A 6,250-nucleotide genomic window follows, 5' to 3' on the forward strand; every position below is an offset into this window, starting at 1 on the left:
CAACAATATACAAAAAGTCAAAAAGACTATAGTGAGATTCCACTAGTCTACTAACTTGTGATATGCCACCCACTTTTTGATGTGCTATTCCATCATCTTTTGGACATAATTGATCCGGAGAAGAATAAAAGATGAATATCCTAATCATCTTTAATATTATCCTTTAATGAATTTTTGAGATTTTCAAAAATATCATTGATTTGAGAAAATTGAGGAATATCGTCCTCTGGATCCTGTGCATCCTGCATTTGCATTAGATGAATGAATTGGTTCTCACTTGATTCTGAAGCCATTGATTTGTCTGATTTAGAATCAGAGCATCCGATATTCTTATAAAGATCTTTCTTCATTTCTTCAATATAAACTTCGATCATTTTTTCTTTAGAATAAATCTCAGAATATTTCTGGGTCAGAATCTTAAATGGACTCATAGAATCTTTTTCTTTTTCTTGTTGATTATTGAATTCTTTTTGATATAGAGAAATCTTCTCCTCCATCTTTTGAAGAGTTTCATAGCCATAAAGTTTTCCAGTGTCTGGATCATCTCTTAATAATTTTTCCCAAAATTTGGTAGAGCTGACTCTCCATAGGCAAGGAATACGTTCATCAGTATAACCACACTCTGGTTGCCATTTCCAGATCCATGGAATTCCAAATTCCATAAATAACAGACATAAAGTCTTGCCGTCAATCCAATGCTCAGAAAATGATTTTTTAATACTTGAGGAAACATTTAACCAAGTATTCATTGGTTTTATGAAAACCTCTGGCAAAATTTTTGCTGATGGACCAAATATTTTCCACTAGAATAAAAACCAATTTGGAATAGGATAATGGAAAACATTTTCACATATTTTTAAAAACCATATATGTTTTCTTTTTTCATTTTCATAAAACAGAGTTTTATTAAAACTCTCAACATAATCCCAAAAATTGAATTTAAAACTCATTTTGTGGTGTTCAGAATAAAATTCTTTTTCAACCAATGGAGATATACCCCATTCTTCAATAGATATAATCTTTTTGATAATAGACTTTGAGAAGTTATAACTTCCTTTCTGCTGAGTATTACTGAAAAAGTGAGTTATTTCAACACTTTTTGTTGATAATAGAAGATTTTCATAAAATCCTCTTTGTTTATAAGTACCATATACATATGATGTATTGGTTAAATATCTCTCCATGATAGTCCACAGAGTTTTTTCCCATTGAACATCTTTTTCTTCTATAAGAAGAATTAATTCGCGATGCTTTGTCTCTATATAAAGAGCTGAATCACTTTCATCATCTTTAATGATGTTAGCATATGATGCTGAAGATTGAGAATCTGTATGACTTCTCTGTTTTTGTTTCAAAAATTCTTGAAACTCATTGTATAACTCATTATTCTGCTCAGTATTACTGGCTGATGAACTAGATAAGTTCTGGGCTATTAGCCTCTGCTTGCCATGCTGTGCTATTATATTAGGGGGTTTTCCCCTACCACCTCGCCCTCTATAAGAGGACTCTCCTCTTCCTCGAGAATACATATCTGTAAAGAAAGACATTAAGATAAATATTCACGAGTTAAGAAATCAGGTAGATGATTATCTTCACCTTTTTTATAAATGATTTCAAAATCAAAAGGAGCTAAATGAGCCTGCCATCTTGCAAACATTTGCTTAGACACATCATGTTTAAAATCTTTATTAAACATAAATTTTGCTGATTTGCAATCTGTTTTTATAATAAACTTTTGATTATATAAATCATCTTGAAATTTTAAAATACATCTAACAATAGCTAAGATTTCTTTTGCTATTGTAGAATAATTCTTTTGAGCATTATTCCATTTTCCAGAATAAAAACGAATCAGATATTCCTGTTTAGTTTGGGGATCTTTTTGTTTCAAAATTCCACCAAAACCTATATCAGAAGCATCTGTTTCAACAATTTTATCCCATTGGGGATTTGCTAACATAAGACAAGGAAGATTTTTAACCTTTTCTTTTATAATCTGAACAGCTTTAGTATGCTTATCTGTCCAGGGTAAAGGATTTTTCTTAAGTCTATCATATAAGATAGCAGAATCTTTAGTAAGATTTTGAATATAAGGAGAAATATAATTTAAACTTCCTAAAAATCTTTGTAACTGAGTTTTATCAGTTATTATATCAGGAAATTTTGATCCAAATTCTATGCTTCTTTGAATAGGAATAATTTTCCCTTTTTCAATCATATGACCTAAAAATCTAATATTAGTTTGAAATAAAATCATTTTAGATTTTGAAATGACAAGACCATTTTGTATAACAATATGTTTAAACATTTCGAGATGTTTAAAATGAGATTCAATATTATTAGAAAATACCAAGATATCATCAATATACACAATTATAAAATTGCTATACTGATAAAAAATATCATTCATAATTTGTTGAAATTCTGAAGGGGCATTTTTAAGTCCAAATGGCATTACTGTCCATTCATAATGTCCTATAGGAACATTAAAAGCAGTTTTATATCTATCAGATTCTTGTATTTGAATCTGCCAAAATCCTGATTTTAAATCAAATTTTGAAAATATGATTGCATTAACTAATCTATCTAATAAATCTTTTTTATTAGGAATAGGATGCCTAATCCATTTTAAAACCTTATTTAAGGGCTTATAGTTTATTACTAATCTAGGTACTCCTCTTTCTTGCTCAGAATGTTTATTAACATAGAAAGCAGTACATGACCAAGGAGATTGAGAAGGTGATATTAAACCTTTTTCTAATAATTCTAAATATTCAGAATTCATTTGACAAGGTCTAGCCTTGGTAGGAATATTTATTTCCTTAAAATCTTCTTCATATGGAATAGAGATTATATGTTTTTTTCTATTCCAAGCCCCAGATGAGATTCAATTTCTATTCCAAGCCCCAGATGGTATCAGAGCCATGGAAATAGTTTTGGTTGATGATTTAACAATGTTTATTCAAATGAATATTTTCAGTATGAAAGAAACTGTTAAAAACAGTTTAAATGAAGAATATGATTTACCTGCAAATTTAGATTTATTAAATAAATGGACTATTCCTAAGATAGAATCTAAAATGATCTATAAATTAGGAACATTTGAAAAAATTGGTTTAAAACAGGTAGTAAAAACTACAGAATCATCAGTACCTCTTCATGATGAAGAAATGGTTTTTAGACTATTGAATAATAAAGATATTTTGCCTTATAGGAAAAATTACAGATTTATTCATATAGGTTTAATACAAATTGCTTTTAGACCTTTAACTATAGAAGGTTTACCAGAAAGCTTTATAGCAGCTTTAAGAGATGGAAGAAATTTAAATTGGAAACAATCCCTTATGGGAATAATTCAATCTAGTCTGGCTCATGGTCCAGTATATTTTGATGTTTATCCAAATTTATCTTTATCTTTGTCTGATATAAATATCTTAGACTCTTTAACATTAAATGTTAAAACTCATGGTTATAATTATACTCCTGGTACAGAAGTTATATGTATCTGTTATCGTATTTATTATAAACCATTGTTTACACTGAATCCTATGTGTAAAAGAATTGATAAAAAATTAAATGAAACTATTCTATTAGAAACTAATATTAATAGATCTAATATTACAACCCGAAGATCTATAAAATGGGAAGAAATAGAATTTCCAGAAAACTGGATAATTGAACAAGCTGTTCCTCGAAATCCTATAATAAATAGGGATTTACAGCAAGTTATTCAAAATTATGAAGGATCTGTTCAAATACAGTTCACTAATGAACAAAGAAGATTATTACCCTCTTCTGTTTATGCTAGATCAAGATCTAGTCATTCTTTTATTTCACCTTTAGATTATATGGTGGATATTCCACAAACTTCTAGAGCTTCAACTTCTCAAATACGAGAAGAAGTAGAATCTTCAGCATAAGATTTAATAATTAATCAAAATAATATTGTTCATCAATGTAACTTTCAGAAAGTTAAAGAAACTGATACTGTTTCAGAAATGAATTTTACTATTTAATGGATAGTAAACCAAAAATTGATTTTACTAAAGGATCTTTTGCTAGAGCAAAGATTAATTCAGAATTTTATTTACCCAAATGGAAATCTTTCAGAGATTGGTATTTTAAAAGTTTCTCTGAAGAAGAATTTGAATATATTGTTACAGAATTTTATAAATACTGTGAAAATCAAAATAGATTAATTCATTTTGTTCCTTGGTTTTTTAAAACATTTATTATAGATTATATCTCTATTCTTGAAAGAAATTATAAATTTCCTTCTGGACAGATTCAAAGATCTGTTTATCCTCCTCAACAATCTTTTATTATAGAAAAAAATAATAAAATTTTAAATTTTACTGCTTTTTCAAAATTATTTGAAAATGATATGTTACAAATAACTGTTAAACATATTAATCAAATAATTGAAAAACAGAATTATACAAATTTATATCATACGATAATAGGAGAAGAGATAGTTTCTCTTAAAGATCGTATTGATAAAATTGTTTTAGATATTAATAAGATTAAACCAGATGTTCATATACAAGAACCAGAAATTAATATTGTTTCTATTGCTAGTTCTTCTATTAAATCCCCTCCAGAAATTAAAGATTTTAAATTTAAATCTTCTGTTTCTGATTTAGAAAAATTATTAGAAGAAAAATTTAAAAATCTTAATTTAAATACTCTTAATGAAGAGATTGTTAATCATTCTGATGAAGAAATTAATAAAATAAAATGGGCAGATAAACCTACCCAAACTAAATATTATTATGATAGACCTACTCCCATGGATGTTCTTGTTGAAGAACAAGAATATATTTTCTCTAATAGTTATAATGGGAAAAGTATATATGAATGGAATATTGATGGAGTTAGTGATAAACAAATTTATAATACTGCTCACAGAATGCTTATGTATAGTACTGTGTGTAAAACTTCAGGTAATACTGAAAAAAATATTGCTAGAATGATTATAGCAGGATTCACTGGCCAACTTAAAGGTTGGTGGGATAATTATTTAAATGAATTTCAGAAAAATGATATTTTCAATTCAATAAAAATTGAAGATCATATTCAAGTAGAGAATGTTGTTTATTCATTAATAACAACAATGATTGAACATTTTACTGGTAGATACACTGATAATAGTGAACAAATTCGTACTTTATTAAGTAATCTAAAATGTAAAACACTTACTGATTTTAGATGGTATAAAGATACTTTTTTATCTCGAATTTATGAGATACCAGACTGTAATAATAGTCTTTGGAAAGCCAAATTTATAGATGGTTTACCCTTTCTCTTTGCAGAAAGAATTAGAAAAGTCTTAAGAAAGGATGATATAAATATTTCTTATGATAGTTATACTTATGGAAAATTAATAAGTATTTGTATCCAAGAGGGTTTAGCTCTCTGTAATGAATTAAAATTAAATAATCAAATTAAAAGACAGAATTTACTTGAGAGAAAACAATTAGGTAAATTTTGTGATCAATTTGGTATGGACCTACCTAATAAAGGTAAAAAGAAAATAATAGATAAAGACGAAAGACCTTATAGGAAGAAAAGACATTTGTCTGATAGACAAAAAGATAGAAAGAAGAAAAGAAAAGAAAGCCGTGAATTACGGAAAGCTGAAAATTATAAAGCTAAAAATAAAATAATTATTTGTAGAAAATGTAAAAAGCCAGGACATTATGCTAATCAATGTTGGGCTAAAAACAAAATTAATAATTTAGACATAGATGAAAATCTTAAAGATAAAATCAATAAAATAATAATGGATTCTAATCAGAATTCAGATAATGAATCTGATAATACTTTAGAATCTTATAATTCAGAAGAAATTTTAGATAATGATTACAGTTCTTCAGATCAAGAAGAATGTGATAATTGTATACAAGGAGAATCTTGTATCAATAATTTAAGTAATACTGATAATAAAAATGATGAGTTTTATTAACTTATGTCTCAATTTAAAGATTTAAATATTAATGTTTTAACTAATAATAATCTTTTAGAATTCCTTAAAATGATTAAGGATCCAGTATTAAAATCTACTATCATAGATCAAATGGAAAACACTGCTTCAACAAGTAGTGGAAATAATATACTTGTTAAACAAGAACAAGCTTATTCTATGCAAGAAGTAAAGAATCTTTTACAGAAAAAATATAGTAATCAGAATCCTGTTACTATACATGATTTGGTAAAAGAGATTAATAATCTTAAAGAACAAATAAAAATT

Source organism: Primulina huaijiensis, chromosome 17 (assembly GCF_012295235.1).
Source record: "Primulina huaijiensis isolate GDHJ02 chromosome 17, ASM1229523v2, whole genome shotgun sequence".
NCBI classification, from domain to species: Eukaryota; Viridiplantae; Streptophyta; class Magnoliopsida; order Lamiales; family Gesneriaceae; genus Primulina; species Primulina huaijiensis.